Source organism: Anomalospiza imberbis, chromosome 2 (assembly GCF_031753505.1).
Source record: "Anomalospiza imberbis isolate Cuckoo-Finch-1a 21T00152 chromosome 2, ASM3175350v1, whole genome shotgun sequence".
In the NCBI taxonomy this organism is placed as follows: domain Eukaryota; kingdom Metazoa; phylum Chordata; class Aves; order Passeriformes; family Viduidae; genus Anomalospiza; species Anomalospiza imberbis.
The window spans coordinates 7,995,812-8,013,322 of NC_089682.1; the positions used below are offsets into that span (position 1 = coordinate 7,995,812).

The window sequence follows — 17,511 nt, forward strand, 5'->3', positions numbered from 1 at the left end:
CACCAACTTTCATTTCCATCTGCTGCCCTTTGACCATGACAGAACATGTCACCCCCAAGATGTGGCTTACACTTGCTTCTTAGTGCTGAAATAGATTACAGAGGCTATTCAGTGGACCCAACCAGCTTGAACAGAACAGGAAATTCTTGCTTGTACTGAAAAAAACATTTTTCAGCCACTAGCATGATTCTGATCTGGGACCCATCATTGTGGCTGAAGCCAGTGGCAGTGCAAAAAATGCATGAAAAATGGTTTGCTGATCAGCTGGTTCTTTCAGGCATTAACTACTTCTAGTAAAAAATATCCCAAAATAACAAATATCACCACTTCTAATAACAAATATCCCACTTGGTTAGACCCGTAGTCTATCTAACTCAACAACTCTTTATCCAATAATGGCCAAACCCAGATGCCTAGAAGAGTTTAGAAGTAGAGGACAAGCATTTTTCCTCATTTCCCTGTTTCTAGAAGTCAAGGACTTGCCTGTTCAAAGATTCCTGGGACAGATTTCCCATGCCATGAGGATGCTTTTTTGTACAGGGACAAATATCTGCCTGCAAGAATGCCCTGTATGCATTTTCCTATGCTGTCCTGAGGATCAGAGACAGCTCTTGCCAAAGGCAAATGCTGCTCTGTAACTCCAACTGTTCAACAAGTGCTCCCAAGTGACTTGTGGGGACTTCCCCAAGCCATTTGCCTGATGACAGAGAGAGGGCTAATGGAGAAAAAAAACTCAAAATTCAACACTTAAAAAAAATCTTAGGCAAGTATTACAATTTTAAAAGTGTACATTTGGTGAACGATAAATAGAAAATACTAGGAATGGGCTGAAGGGTTACTTTTTAACATTTCCCTTCCATGTGAGCAGAATGATAATTCTGTCCTTGTGTCAATATCAGTTTCACACTGAGAGAATTCTTTCAAGAAGTTTTTTTAAACTCTTAAATCAGAACACATGCACCAAGGTGCATGTACTGTGGAGGCAGGAACATTGTCACTTTCCTAAGAGTGACAGCATCACCGCTGGCTATCAGTGACACACTGTAAAAAGGTACAGTCTTCCATAAAAGCCTATCCAGTCATTTTGGGAAGCTGCAGGCAGGATATCCTCTGATGTCACATACTCTGATATGCCATAACCCCAAGGATGTCCCAGATATGGCCCTGTGTTAGCCTGGAAGCTGGACAAAGTTACTCTCTGCAGGCTTTGCACATCTATCAGAAAGGGAACATGGAGCCCTGGAGTGTGTTACAGACAGGTTTATAAAAAGGAGACAGAGATGCAAGTCTTTCCTTTTCTCCATTTGATTTCAGGACTGTGGGTGAGTTGGGCATGCCCTGCCATGTTCTTTACAGTGAATAAAGGCATTTTTTCTTCTGTTGTTATCACCAAGAGGTGATATCCGTGTGACTGCCCTGCATTCAGCTGGCACCTCTGACAGTCTCGCCTGCACTCTGTCCACCAGCACTTGACAGTGGCCTGTAACCTCAGATTAAAGGGATGACTCTGAGTGCCTGTGCATGCTGCTGCCCACGGAGAGATGCTCCATGCCTGCAGGAAGGTTGTGGTAGCCAAGGAGAGAATTCCTACAGGTAGATAAGCATATTCAGGTGATGATTTGGGGGGAAAAGTCAGGACATCCAGCAGAGCATCTGCAGCAAGCTAGGACTACACAGATGGGGATTAATAAGAGAAACATTTTGCCTAATGCCAGAGGAGATTTTAAATTGGACAGAAGAAAAAAAAAGAGAAATATTTTTGTGATATACTAAAATTTCAAAAAATAGCAATTATTATTTTGCAGCTGGATCCATAAAAATATACTCCATAATCCATGGAAATCTGGTACAGTTCTCTGCTTACTGTGGCATTACATCCCTTGGAATTAACTGGAAAGGCAGCAGTGTGTGTGTGCATGTGAGTGTGACAGCACTCAGGAGGATAGAATGGAGCTTTTTTCTTTTTGACTGCATTTTAATGAATGAAAAATGAAAAATTCAAAGCTTTGCCACGTGATACTCATCTCCACATTTGGCATCTGGGATTAATTCTGCAGGCTTGCTGTGTGTGGATGTCCCTCCACAACTCCAACATAGAGACCAGGAGTGCAGCATCCAGCCCAGGGTGCTGCTGTGTCCCTGCTTCCTGGGGATATTATCTCATCACAGCCAGGAAGAAAAACAAAACAAAAATCCAAGCAGGCATCTGCAGAATTGGCTTATAGACTTAACATTCAGGATAGATTACAGCAACACCTAACTATCAAACTATTGCATTTGCTAAATATTTAAGCAGACAATGCAAATAATTGCAGCTAAAACCATTTCTTTGTGAGAAAAGAATATGGAGAGACAGGCCAGGATCCTGTTTGGCTTATGCTGGGCATATTAAATGAATCTTAGCTGGTGTTGGTAAGTCTGTCAATCCACAAGAGGGGGAAAATGCCTTAAAGGAAATAAGCAGAGCAGGAAGAAGGAAATCTGTATTCAGGACAGTGCTCTGGGTACTGGATTGCAGCAGTGATGGAGAGAGTGGAGGTGAAAAGGAGAAGCATACACTATTCCATATGCTGTCCTGATTATCAGGCAAGGTGGCTGAGGCACTGTGAGTTATTTGACTGGGAATAGGTGTGTAAATAGCAAGCAAATGTTATCTCTGATCCTTTTAAGATTTTTAATAGCTTTCTTAGATTCAAATGCTGAGAAACGTACAAAGAAGCTGACAATGGTGTGTCTGGAAAAGAGTGGAGAGCAGCCACCTCTGTAGTTTCCATGCATGCTGTTTTCAGCACAGGGACAATCCTTACCCAAAGGTGTGAAGGGCACTGACAGGGTGGTGTGCTAACACCACTTCTTTTGCTCTAGCTGAGTAAGGGAGCATTTAAAAAAGCATTCAAGTGCAGTTCTGGTTGAGAAGCCAACTGTCTGAGTTAAATCCATGTAGTGCCAGACTTAATATCCCCTGCTGAGAGGCAGGGCCATGTTTGCATGACTGTACAGGCTCCTGCACTGGAGCTGGACAGGAAAACTTATTTCAGTTACTAAATACTGTACAAAGGTAAATATTTAGACATCTATGCATACAAATGCACACTTGATAGGTTTACAAATGTGCTTATGTAGTTAGGCACCTGCTCTTAAATCAGTGTGAACCTTAAGTAATGAAATCCTTCTGGAAATCCCACCAAGTGTGGTGTTTTGTCTTCCCCTTTCCATTCTATAGGATCCAGCCCACTGACTGTCACTGAGGCTTTATGTACCTATATGGCTCAGTTCCCTCTGATGATGGAATGGAGGCTTCTGCATCATGTAAATACCTTTTAATTTCTATTGTTTTCAGTCACCTGAAAAAGAGATCAAATAGAAGTTAAGGTGCAGAATCTCTAACAGGGCAGCACTTGTCTGGCTGCCCACATCAGCCTATGGCCACAACTCCCTTCCTCATCCACTACTTCAGGACCTTATGCTGTGAGGATGGACAGAAGATGTCCAAGGCAAGGAAGGATCCAGAAAGGTGGTGGCATTCCCAAGGTGACAAGGAGCACAGCTCCTGCATCAGTCCTGGCCACGGCCTGGTGTCACAGGCTCAAAACCACTTGGAAGGGCTGGACATGTCCTGCACAGCCCTGGTACAAAGCAAGCTCATGCATTTTGCCAGTGATGTTGACCCATCAGGTCCTACAGGGAGCAGTATTATCTGGAGGAATGGGGGGCAATAATGTTTGACCTGACAGGGATGTTCACAAGTCATTCTGGAGGCTCTCCAGTTCACAGTAATGAGGTTTCTGGTGCAACTGCCCAAATTTTCCTTTTAATTTTCTCCTTCTTCTTGAGATAACTTAGGTAACCTTGGACTTACACATATGCAATAAGCTCTAGACTCAGTCAGGTGGTTGACTGTGGCTGTCAACCACAGTCAGGTGACATCCTGGCCTACTTTATATGTGAACAGCATCTCACAGCTGAATAAATGGTTGATTATGAGCAATCTCTGTAGAGCAATCTGCGGAGACTGATAGGCACACTGTGCCTTCCTCACCACCTGAGGGATTTGCACTTGACCACAGTTACAAGTGTATTTATGAATTCCAGACTTTGTTATTGTAATTCCCTATTCCTGCATATACAATTGCCAAGTTTAAAGAGAAAATCGATTTAGAACATCACATCTTCTCAAAAGCACAGCCTGCAACCAACAATACCTCACCCTCTATATCCTATTGTCAACTCTGCTGCTACCCTGAATACTGAAAAAGAAACTGAAAAATCCTGTTTTCTTTTCCTGTTCTCTTCAGGCGAGTGCATAATGTACCCGAGGGCTGGCTGCACTGTGTGTCATCTGGATCTCCCACAACACCTCCAATGGTCAACTCTGAAGTTTGTGGCAGAGTAAACTTTTAGAAGAGAACAGGAACAAGCCACACATAACTTGAAGAGAAATTAAAGACAATTTCTTTAGTTCTAATCCAGCTACTTATCATTTAGGAGGGATACCTAGACTCCTGTGATGAGTGCTAAAGAACCACATATTTTTAAAAGGTCAGAGGAAACTGTGCATATACAAAACCCACAGGTATGGACACACATTTCCAAGCATTCTTTAAAAAGCTGCTCTATCTACCTCATACCATAATATACCTTATCCTCTGGACATATCACACAAAGGTCTGAGCTCCTCAGAAACAAAAAGGGAGGACTGCTGCAAGGTCAGGAGCACTGAGTACTTACTGCAAACACCACTGATAATTAAACCACTTTTTTTTTTGTCAGTATTTGTCCATTTAATAATACATATGCCTTTCTGCAATCAGTTGAATTCCAGCTGTATATACCTCATTCTGAAGGGCAAAGCTGTCGGCATAATGGGCACATTTCATCTCTGGGGTGAGATGTGGCAAGTCTCAAAGGAGCATCAAAATCCTTCCTGAACTGCAGAGTTCACCTCATGCTCCCATACAGAAAATTCCCAGGGCTCAGTGGTGTGGCAAGGGGCCAGTGGCTCAGCAAGTGTCTTCCATGGAGAAAAAGTCATACCTGAGAGGATACAACCAATATAAACTCTGAAACTACCCTTCCAGACTTGCTCTGGCAAAAGGGAAGTTTCTCCTGCCTTACATTAGCTGAAGGCCAGAAACTCAGTTGCACATGGCCTTGAGGGTCCATTGATTGTTTTAAAAGGCTCCATGAAAGGTAATTATCAAAAGATTCATTATGGGGAAAAAAATCTTAGGGATCTGAAATCTGAAAAAACAAAGGATAAAACTCACAGGTTTAGTTTTCTGCCTTCTTCATCCTTCCTGGAAGCCTCTACTGGCAAGGTCTGGAAATGCTTTTGATTATCTCCAAAAATGACAGGAGATGAAGGCACTCAGCACCTTTCACAATCAGGTACTTAATGTCCTTACCCTCCCTGGGGCTCTGCTGCTGACAGCAAATGAACTGATAGCTCCTGCTGCTCCCACCAGCCTGGTTCTCTGTGTCATCCACCTACACACACACACATTCATTCTCTCCCTCATGATTTATTCATTCAATTTATTTATTTATGTAGGTCATTTTCAGTAGTAGTTTTACAAATAATGGCAGAAGTGAAAAAAGAGCAAGACAGAAACAAAGTTAAGGAGAGAGCTGGTGGCACACAGGGAATGGCAGGGGGGAACTCTGCTCTGCTGAAAACAAGACGTACGCTAGAGGACTGCTCCTCATTTTCTCCTCAGACAGAGCCTGAGCAAATTCCACGTGACATCAGCTTCACCAGCCTTTGCTCAACTCTGACTCCCACAGCCAATCCACCTGGTGCTCATGCCCTGCTCCTTGGGCTTTCATGGTCTTTCTGATTGCACTCGATGCCTTTTGGAGCTCTCTGAAGGCACCTCCCCATTTAGAGACAACTGATTTGGTTTTCCAGGCATTTAGTCATTAACTGTGTTTTAAACCTTTGGTCACAAGGGGTCTTTGCAGTAAAGAACAGGACTATTTATATTGCCTAACCTATGTGCCTAAATTAGATTACTTCCCTTTATTTCCTTTTTATCCAACCTCTAAAGAAACTCCCTTTTCTACACTGAACCCACAGGAACTCCAGGGAAATCACCTTCCTAAGTATATAATCAGACATGTTAAGCTGATCTTAAGGCTTTCTGTCACTGAAAGAAGCAGTCTTGTTCCTTCACCTTGTGTGCTTTTTCCTGTCTTCCTCCTCTTCCTTCCCCTAATCCTACCTGTTTCCCACCCATGCTTCCTTACTTTTGACACTTACCTGACCCCTCTCTGAGCCGATTCAGCTCATTGAACTGACAGAAAATAAATCCAGAGAAATAAAAAAAAAAAGAAAAGGACAGTGTTCTGATGGGATAATGAGCTGCATCACCTCAATGAATATGAAAGTCAGCCCAAGGGTGAGTCAGGATCATGTAGGAGGGAGTGTGAAGAGCAAGGAAGATTGACCCTTTTCACAGTGGAAAGTGATCAGAAGAGCTCAGTTTGTCTCCACTAATGGTATCCTTAGGTGGGAATATAAAGTAGATGCCTGGAAACAGACAGAATTTATCCTTGCTATTCTGGCTCTGCAGTAATGAATTTATATTTCATTTTCTTTCCCTTCTATGCTCAGCTGGCATGTTCTACCACAATTCATAGCCTGACAGTGTTATAGAGACCCCCTTCAAGCACAGCATCTCTACACTGCTAAGAAAATCTGTCTCTCAGATGTTTCACAAATATAAGAAGAACTGAAAACCATTAGGTATCAACTATGACCTGCCCTGTTATGGAGTCTAGTGGAGAACCACATAAGGGGAGCTAAGAGCAGCACAGTTGTCAGACTGTGAAAGTGAAACTGTGACAGTGAAATGAAACCTTGGCTGCTCCATTTTTTGATACCTTCACACCAAGACTGGGCACTTTCCTTATGAGACACTGTGCCAAGCATAAGGTACATAACATGTTCTGCTCAGCAACACTGTTAGTTCAGTGAAACTGAAGGTTCTGTGATATACTGAAGGTCAAAGAAAATAATCTCATATTCCATAAATCTCTAAAGCACTGATTACACAAAGGGAAAAAAATATACCAAAGCAAGACTTTTTACTTAATGAGCACAACCAATTCCCATTGTTCTTCCATAACAAAGAGGACTTCTCCCTACGTCTTTCACTTTGGATTAGTAATCCTTATCCAAGAGGAGGAGAGCTCCTTTTCTTTCAATCTGTGGACATGAGCACCAAACCAGCAATTACAGCAATTGCAGGTGTCCTCTCTGTTTTTAGAAAAGTAATTTTTGAATGCACATGTGGCATCTCAGCATTCCCCTAGCAATGTTCTGGAAATGCTTTTGTCACTTCTGCTTCTCCCATGGTCTAAGAAATTATGTGCTCTGCCCCAGACTTTCCTGCTCAGGCTGTGATGGAAGCACAAAGTAGGATGTGCATCAAAGGGTTACATACCATGTGGAGACCTTCAAGGCCCTGAAAATGTAATCTCTATTCTGATTGCAAAATCTGCAGAAGATATTTTATTTCAGCAAGACTCTCAGCCTCTCTTCATGGGTTAAGGAGAAATATTTTCATTTCCTATCTTCATTATCACTTTTTACTTTCAGAACATATGCAGACAAATCCAGTCTGAACTACAGACATTAAAGTGGTGTGTGCCTGCCCTGGCAATAGTCTGTAAGTCTTTTTTTAAGGAGTCTTTTTGTAAGACTCCTTGAATCAGAGTCATCCAGGGGTCTAACCAGTATCCTAGTTAGTTAGCTTTTATACCCATCAGTCATGACAAGTTATGGATTGCATTTCTCCTGCCTCAATTTAAAACTAGTCTGGCTTCCTACAGTTCCTTCATTTCTCTAACTTCCTTTTTTCTATGACTAACATTTGTTTTTCTGAGTTAAAATTTGTCACTATGGGTTTCTACCCAAAGTCCAGGACTAGTGTAAATAGTGACTCTGGTTCTGTAGCAAGTTGGTTTCCTGTTGCAACATCACCCACACTAAGGAAACCACATCTGTTCAGAGATGGGCCCAATTTAAGAACAGTTATTTTTAGGCTGTAGAAGATTATCAGCCATTGAGACAAAGGGCTCAGGTGAGTCCTTAAAAAATTAGGAGAGTAGGGAAAGCCTTCTGATATACTGAGATACTGGAGGCAGATGGGAGAAATACCATTTGCAGGTTGCTCTGCTTAAGGGAATTAAATTAATTATTATTTCAAGATAGTTTGAAAGTTTTTGTGTTTGAAAATGAAACAGTGCTCTGACAGGAAGGACTAAACAGACTAATGGGTGAAATCGTTGTGGCCTACAAGACCGGCTTTTTTACTTCAGGGTGGGCAGGGAGGATGACATCCCCCATCTTCAGTGCTCTTTGACACTTCTGCATGTTCTGAATACTGTGATTTATGGCTCTTATCACAGGAGAGATTAATGCCCTGGCCAGGTTGATCCCTGCCTGCTGCTCTGTTCTGTGAACACAGATGGACACCTCCAGTGCCTGTGTGTGTGCACAGGGGCTCCTGTCACATCTGCCCCTTCGGGCAGCCAGGCTGGATGCAGCTCCGAGCATGGCAAGAGTCCGAGTCCTCCCGGGTAAAATCCCCAGAGCTGATAAACACCTGCCCAGTCATTCACCTGGTCCCTTCTCACCCCTCTCCAAGATACAATTTGCCAGCACAGTGAAGCCCTGGCCACAATTTCCTCATGCAATGCAATATTACAAACAAGGAGGTGATATGATACAAACCTAAGTTGGGAACCTCTTCAAAAGGGAAACCTTGGGGTGAAATGAAGGCACAGCTCCAGATAAGAGCTCAGATTCAGCACTATCTGGGGAAGTCTTCATTGTTTTCCTGTCACATTTTAGACTGATAAATACCTCTTGTGCATAGAAATTTGTTGCTCTTTTCTGACTGGCTTAACTGCAATTAAGATAGACTTCTTTGCTTGGAGAAAAGGCTCTGACCAGCCATTCTGGCAGCAGACATTTTGCACTACAGAACTACGTGGTCTCTTTTTACCTATTAGGAACAGATTACCTACACTGCAGAAGGACACTGTTTGTACAGTATTAAAGGATCTATCCAGGGAAAGGTGCAGAATAATCAGCTTTTAAGTACATATTTCACTGATTTTCAGCAGCTTTTCCATGTACACAAACCCATCCCTAGAAATGTTAGGTTTTTTATCTACATTCTAGCAAATAAAAGTAACAGGAATTGGTTTTAGTTTTCATTCCTTGTTTTATTCCAGAAAATGTTCAGTTTTTATCTCTTGATGTACTGGTATTTTATGTACTGTACCTCTGAGTAGCACTCTACAAGATGCTGAAGAGTAGGAGGATTTTTTATGTATGTCTTTGTAAGAAAACATATTATACATTTAGGAAAATAAATCATCAAAAAGACCGCTCTATATTCTCTCTGCTCCAGAGCAGCCTTAACACAAACTACTGATAAGTCTAGTTCATATGCTTGTGCAGGGAACAGGTTTCCAAAGACCTGTTCCAGAGAGCCCTGATTAGATAGCACATAACAGAGAGAAACCATGGGCTAGAGGACTTTGTTTTCATTTGCAGCTCATTAGAGGCAGCCCAGAGCTAACCTAAGCCTCCTGGCTGGGAGATACTGGATCAGGATAAAACCAGGCACAGACAAAATAGCACTGTTTACACTTGATACAGCTGTACCCTGAGTTCCCACACAATCAAAAAATAATAAGCCACCAAAGGAAGAGGCACTGTCTGCAAAAGCCTCAAAATCCATGCATGCAAATTGCTGCAGTCCAGCACTTGTGGGGGTTCCTGCACAATAAAGCTGGCCAAGAAAAGCACCCTTAGTCTATGGAGGTGACTTTAACCTCCTACAGTTTCAGACAGGAAATGAGACCAAACTCTTCTTCTGCTGCAGAGGATGAGACAGGCAAGTGGTGGAGGCAGGTCTTAACCAGTTCCACCTAGACTAGTTTTAGGGCTCTCTTAAGCCAAATTAAGAAGGCCACATTAGAGGGGGGGAGAAAGAAGAGAAAGAAGAGTGTCCAGGTGTATCTAATATTGTTTCTAAATTCATTTAGTTAAATCAGTATGTGTTTCCTGAGCAAAGCTTATTGTCAGAAAGCTAATTCTTAATTAAAATGAGAAACAGAGTGGTGTCATCAATTACAAAGGAGACATGGGCTGAAACTACTGCTGAATTGCATGATGCCTTCTAAAAATACCAGAATGCAGGGATTAGGTACAAGTGAGTTAATAAGGTGTTGCATTCTGAAGGCTGCTTAAAATTAGCTGTGAATGTACTTTTGCTTGTCCTAAATGCATTGAAGAAAGACAGAATATTTTTTTCCTTCTCTCTCAGTCTTCCTTTGAGCTGTCATATTCTGAGAAGTCTGGGTCTGTAGGCACTAGAGGGAGAAATATTGCTCTGTTGTTGCTCTTCTTTCCAATCTTGCTCTCAGGCCTGAAGGAATCGGTTCCAGTAAGTGACGTTCTTAGGTGAAGCGCAATCATTTCCCCACACAATTTGTTTTGTTTGCACTACAGTGCCATTGGGCAGTGCTGTGCTTTGTGGTAAAAGCACATTTTCACAAAAAGTGCCCACTCTCAGGATCAAATCATTTCCTATAAACCAACCAAACAAAAGAAGTGGGATAGAAGGGGCTACAGCTCTCCTGGCTGAACCCCAACTGAAAATAAAACATTCTTTAGAATTCTACTGTGTCTTCTGAATTCTACAGCTGTGCAGAAAGGTAACAATTTTTAGCATTTTGCACAGCACTGCAACTAGTCACAGGCTATTAATTACTTCTGCAATCAGTAGGGCAGGGAGTCTTCCACACTTAGCTGTAAGCAGCATGAATTGTGGGCTACATGCAGTTCTCAGGATGTGGTCTGCGCTCCACAAAAATCTCTAAACAACTCTCAGCCAGGTGTTGCCTGGCCCCGTGCAAAGGATTTCCTGTCCCTCTGCCACAACAGCCTGTATTTGGTTAGGTGTAAGAAGTCGGTGCTTCCAGGTGAACTACAATCCTTGAAGAGAGGCAATTCCATCCTCAACCTACAATTTCTGATCTTCCAAAACTGGCACTGGCCAAAATTGCTGCCTGCATGGAAGCCCCTATAGCATCTGAGAGCAACCTGCACCTCTCGCCCATTAGCAAAATACCTTATAATCTACTAGACTGCACTGGTACAGATATGGTTTTGCCTTTTTACAGCTCAATTTTAAGGGACAGTGAATAGTTGCTGAAGTTCCCTATGTCAACCAAGTTTGCAGTCACAGTTAAACATGTAATCAGCTCTTCAGCCTGGAGCCAAACCTGTTCTGGCATTCCCCATTGTCAGAGCTGGCATCTTGGAGCTTTGTGACACAGGCAGTGCTTAGATAAGATTCTAACTGCAACAAAAAATGCCGGTTTATCCCTTCTGGGGAAAAAAAATATCCCAGTCTAGAAGCTGTGCAAGAGGGAAGTTTCCTGGATAGCATCTTAGCCGAGAAACTTCCTTCACATCCAAAGTCTGAGCGGAGGATGGCAGCTCAGACACAATTCTGCACGTCCTTACTTCTGAGAGAGAGGGTCAGCATTTAAACCTCATCTGGCCACAGCTGAGATCTACAAAGAATTTGCAATTAAGCATGTTCTGGTGCCCACCTTTGTCTTTAGAGGAGCGTGAGAGTTTGCACTGTCTGAATGTATTAGCCAGCAGCAGTTAAACACAATCGAGCTGTCTACTTCTAAGGTCAGGACAGAATACTTCACAGCTGCAGTCCTTCTCCCACTGGGTATGACTAATCACATCTACTTCCCTGACATTCTCTCCGTCTCTTTTAGGTGTTTGCACAGATAAATTCTTTTTGCCCCAAAGTGCTTTCATGTTGAAATAAGGGCTCACTTTGTATTTTTTCAGCACACATGTATCATTTTCAAATACTGAGTAACACCCAGGGATGGTTAGACAGGGAGAAATCACAGGGTTTGGAAGGTATTGTCAAATTGTTCAAGTCCATGACTGAACAGTGCAATTCATCACTTTACCCCCTTGTGCCAGATTGCCAGATCAGGGGCTCTTTCTCCTTTGTTAGCTTTTCAAAGACGTGGGGTTCAGAAAGGATGCCACTGTTTTGCTCTCATTTCAGAATTACTTGTGAACAAAGCATTTTTTTCCACACAGAAAAAAAATGCATCTTCTATGCTTAAAATAATAAATTGAGTTGTAATTAACTTAATCGCAATAATAATGAAAATACAGTCTTTTGAGGATGGCATGGCCTTTAGCTGGCTTTAGTTCCAGTCTGACAGAAATAAATCAATTTAAAATTTACACTGGATATCAACATTGTTAGTAAAGAAGCCCCAAAAGAAACTCAGAGTAATACAGCTATGTTCAGTATTAAAAAAAAACAATCCATTTTGCCTTATAATAAGAAAGGGGACTTTTGTAAATTCAAGTAAAATCAAAGATTCTATTTTATGACTTGGAGAATGTGGCTTTTCTTAAGTTGTTCACAACACATAATTAGAACTGGGGTGTACTTTACTACGCAGCACACAAGAGATTCTCTGTCTCACTAACCAGAGTGACCAATGGAGAACTCTCAATCTGTTACTATAGGTCTCCTATCATTCAAAAAAACAGTTGTCAAACTTAATCCCACAGACAAAGCAGATCAAAAAAGAGATGTAAAATTACAATTTTAAAGCTTATAAGTTGGAGGCTTTTTCTTTTTTCAGTTGGTTCCCTTTGTGACCCTTTTAATAAACAGAAAGAAAGCAGAGCACGTGCAGTAACCAGCTACAAACTCTCTTCCTTTAACACACACACACACAATTTTGCAAAGAATGCTTTCTTTTTCGTGCAGTAAGCCCTGCACAAATCACAAAACAGTGATTTGTGGTTTGAAGTACTGGACTGTCAACAAATCGATTAACTTAAAAAGTACTTTTAATTTAAAAAATAATAGCTAATAAAGATACAGGACATAAAATCATTTATGATTAAAAGGTCATTGATATTTTTCTACTGGACTTTCAGCATAATGTTATAGAATAAGTCTTACATTCATGCAAGTGATATAATGGGATAGTCTAATCTTTTTTCAGTATTGGTATGTGTTTGATCTAATAGTGACACATGAAATTTCATTAGAATTTAAATATATATCTTAACTTTTATTGAATTGTAAGCTCTGTAAGCTTATAATATGTAGCACTGCAATTACTGATACTATATGTGGAAGCTCTTCCACACTATATTTGATTCCCTCACGTCTTCTGAAAAGAATGAAAGATATGAAACTCTTATTACATTTATATGGGCATTTGGATATAACATTGCTAAATGGCGCAACACTGTATGAATTAAATGATTAACGAGAAATCTTTGCACTATATTTGCATGATATTATTTTTTATTATTTAAAAAAATACTTAAATATCAATCCAGGAGGTGCCTGTGTGATTAAGCATTTCTCTGATTTAAAAGCCTGACAGAGAAATGGAATGACCATGCTCTGAGCCACACAAACGCAGGACAGCTCAGAGCCTGCCTTGTAGAGCACAATACGATACGGTCTGAGCTCCCTCGCACTGAACATTCACCCCAGGGCCCCAGGAACAGTAAATGTTTAACTTCTCTGGAAACAGAAAGTCATCTGCTGTCCTTCCCATTAGCTCTATAACCCTGTCAGCTCCACAGTTAATAGCAACAGGTTCTGATCAACCAACAAATCCCTTTCTGAAGTCAGGCTCCTGGGCTCCCCAGTAGGGCTTTTTACATACAGAGGGGTGCAGTGACTAGAATCGTGGAATCATAGGATAAGCTGAGTTGGAAGAGACCCATCAGGATCATCAAGTCCAACTCCTGGCCCAGCACAGGACACCCCAGGACTCACACCATGTGCTTGAGAGCATTGTCCAAACACTTCTCAAGCTCTCTCAGGCTGGTGCTATGACCACTGCCCTGGGAAGACTGTAACAGTGCCCAACCACCCTCTGGGGGAAGAACCATTTTCTAATACCCAGCCTTAACCTCCCCTGACACAGCTTCAGGCCATTTCCTTGAGTCCTGTCATTGGTCATGAGAGAGATCTGCACCTGCATCTCCTCTTCCCCTCACGAGGAAGTCATAAGTGCAGTGAGGTCTCCCCTCAGTCTCCTCTTCTCCAGGCTGAACAGACCAAGTGCCCTCAGCTGCTCCTCATACATGTTCCCTCCAGACCCTTCTCCATCCTCATGTCACACAGTGGGGCACGCACTGCACACAGCAGGAGCTGGCCAGGCTGATCCAGAGACTGGCTGCAATGCTGGGCCCTCACCCCCATCCCCTGTGTCCCCACCACATCCTCCTGCCAGGCAATCCCCTGCTTCCCCTATGGCTCTCAGGCCCTGTCTGTGCTCCATGACAAGATGAGCCAGGCAGAGCTGCCCATCAAGATGGATGCTTTACTGTGAGGGTGTGAGGCTCTGGCACAGGGTGACCACAGAAGCTGTGGATGCCCCATCCCTGGAAGCGTTCAAAACCAGGTTGTATGGAGCTCTGAGCAGCATGCTCCAGGGAAAGATGTCCCTGCCCATGGCAGGGGGATGGAACAAGATGATCTTTAAGGTCCCTCCCAAACCAAGCCACTCTCTGATTGTGTGTGTATGGGCCAGCCAAGTCTGCACATCAGGTCACTCTGCAGGACCCAGAGCCACTCCGAGTGTCTGTGTGAGGGATTGTCTCTCTGCAGGAAAGCCTGAGGTCAGAGCCAATGCTTGCGTGAGACTTACCAGGCCTGTTCTCTTCCCATTGCTACGAGAAAATTTGTCACCAGGTTTAAATGGCAGAAGTTGGAACCTGCTGAATGAAGACAATAAACACAAATGAAAATACAGTAGCTTTTGCAAGAAGCCTCCTCTACCCCAGAAGTCTTGCTACTCTTTCCAGCAACCCCACTGGCCCAGCTTTCTCCCTCATGTAGTTTTGCTTTTTTCCACCCCAACAGATTTCTGGAACCTATTTCCCACTGAAGTTTTGAATTTAGGCACAATGCTCATCCTTCCTCGAAGTACTTGTGTCAAAGAATGGCAGCATTGCCAACCTCAGAAAGGCAACAAGAAGCAGGAAACTTAAATATTTCTTTTTCACTACCATTATGTAGGTCAGACAATTGTTTTTGAACTCCTAATGCTCATCTCCATCAGTTAAAACAACTGATCTTGCCAAGTCTCCCAACAGCACAATTGCTGTGGGGGCAATCTGGAAGCCTTGACCTTCTGAAATTTCTCTGTAGCTGCTCCTCCTTTCTTTGAAAACAGTATCAAGAGCTCCTCTCCCATGCAGCCGTGTGAAAGGAGAGCTCAGCACAATCTGTGCCACAGCGCTGATTAACTTCTCTCCAAGAGGTGTGGAGCAAGGCAGACACACTGAGGACATCCGCCCCCCAACCAATGCTGAAAACTTCACCAAGAGCAGAGCTTTAATGAGGAAGGATTCTAACAGCAGCAAAGTTAAACTGCATCAGAATTTCCCACTTGCTTTTTCATCAACAAAGTCTGAGCTTGTACCACTGAAATCAATGGGAACTTTTTTACAGACTAAATCAGAAGAGATGGAAAGAAGGGAGGGAAACAATTAAAAATCCTGTATTTCTAAGTTACAGTTCTTATAAAGAGCCTAATCAGATTCCTGTGCATGTAAGTCAGTATTTTCTTCATTAGTGCAGCTAGTTGGCCATAAAATGAGTACACTGCATTTATTCATGCATCTAGAGTGAAAAAAATTAAAATATTTCATACATTTGGAAAAAAATTTGAAATGGGCAGAGAAGAACTTAGAATACTTAAGCCAATAACTTATATCACAACATCATCCAGAGAGTATTTATCATTCTATCCCTTACAGATCCTTAAGTTATTAATTTATATAATCAGAACAAATATTTCTTTCATCTGAATTGAAAAAAAACCTCTCAACTAATAAAAAAAAAAAACCATAATCAAAAAACCAGCAAAGGTTAGGTATAAATGTATCTTAGTGATTTTAGGAGTAAAAAAATTCCCAGCCAACAATCATCATCCACCCCCAGCTCAAAGGTTCATCTTACTGTGGCTGAAGCAGCCCACAAACTTCACATGGCTCACAGCTGCAGCAATACTGCCCTTTCTACCTGGATGGGTGATTGCTATTGTTATTATTATTAAACTGATTCACACTTATCAGGTTGAAAAATGTTTCCTTTAATATTTAACTTTCCTGGAAAGATATGTGTAAGAGGAGAGGTTTTTTAAAGTCTGCATTTCATACAAAACAAATAGGACCTCTCCTTCTTTTTATAAAACTTGGAGGAGTTTGAGTGTTTATTGTGTTTATTTCAGAAATTTCTTTGTAATCGCAAGGTAAGAATTTATGATTTAACACTTGACTGAATCATGACACAAAACACCCAGGATTTATAGTTTCCCCACACAGTCCCCTTTGGTAACCAGTACACAACACATCAATCTTCAGCTGTTTACAGACCTCCCCTCTCCCTCCCTTCAGCAGTGCCATTGATCTGTGAGACAGAAGTATGATAAAGTTCTCAATGCTTTGTGTTTATCCCCGAATCCCACTGGATGCTCTGCTGCCCATGGCTCCCCTTCCCCTCTTTAACAGTGACCTCAAAGGATGATGAGTGCTTCTCATCTGGATGTCCCTCAAATGTCCTGCACTTCCTGAGTCATTAGGAAGGGACTGGCCAGCCTGGTGTCCAGCAGAGCCCACTGCTCCTTGACAGCCCCACGAACTGCATCAAAGGCACTTTTGAGGCACCAATCTATAATCTGGTTCTCCTTTACCCTGGATTTCAGTAACATCAGCAAATACGGGGGCAGGGAGGATCCTGCCCCTCTGCTGAGCCCTGTGAGGATCACCTGGAGTGCTGTGTCCAGCTCTGGGCTCCTCAGGACAGCACAGACACGGAGCTGGAGTGGGTCCAGTGCAGGGTGCAAAGATGATGGAGGGACTGGAGCATCTCAGTGAGGAAAGGCTGAGGGAGCTGGGCCTGTCCAGCCTCGAGAAGAGAGGGCAGAGAGGGGCCCTCATCCCTGTCTGCCAGTGTCTGCAGGGAGGGCCAGGGGACGGACCAGGCTCTGCTCCATGGGGCGGTGGGACAAGAGGCAACAGGCAGATTGACGCACAGAAGTTCCACCTGAACATGAGGAGGAATTGCTTCACTGTGCAGTGACCGAGCACTGGGACAGACTGCGCAGAGAGCTTCTGGAGTCTCCCTCACTGGAGATATTCCAGAACGGCCTGGACACGGTCCTGGGCCATGTGCTCTGGGATGGCCCCGCTTCACCAGGGAGGTGGGACCAGATGGCGCACTGTGGTCCCTTCCAGGCTGACCCAGCCCGGGATCCCGCGGTCCCGTGGCACAAGGGCAGCGCATCCCCACGTGTCCGTGTGTCCGTGTGTCCCTGCCCGTGTCCGAGTGTCCCTGTCCCCTGTCCCGCTGCCCCCGCCCCGCCCGCTCTTCCCGGAAAGGTTCCCCGTTCGCTTCCGGT

General features: G+C 43.1%; 1 long non-coding RNA gene across 1 annotated transcript in view; it reads right to left on the minus strand.

Annotated features, from left to right (window-relative positions):
- Nucleotides 1–14,950, minus strand: part of LOC137468239 (uncharacterized) — a 35,048-nt gene extending 20,098 nt beyond the window's left edge. Inside the window, exons 1-2 of the long non-coding RNA XR_010995822.1 lie at nucleotides 14,755–14,950; nucleotides 3,261–3,344 (exon numbers count right to left, since the gene is read on the minus strand). This is a non-coding gene — a long non-coding RNA (uncharacterized lncRNA). The remainder of the gene's footprint in view (nucleotides 1–3,260; nucleotides 3,345–14,754) is intronic.
- Nucleotides 14,951–17,511: the final 2,561 nt, after the last annotated feature.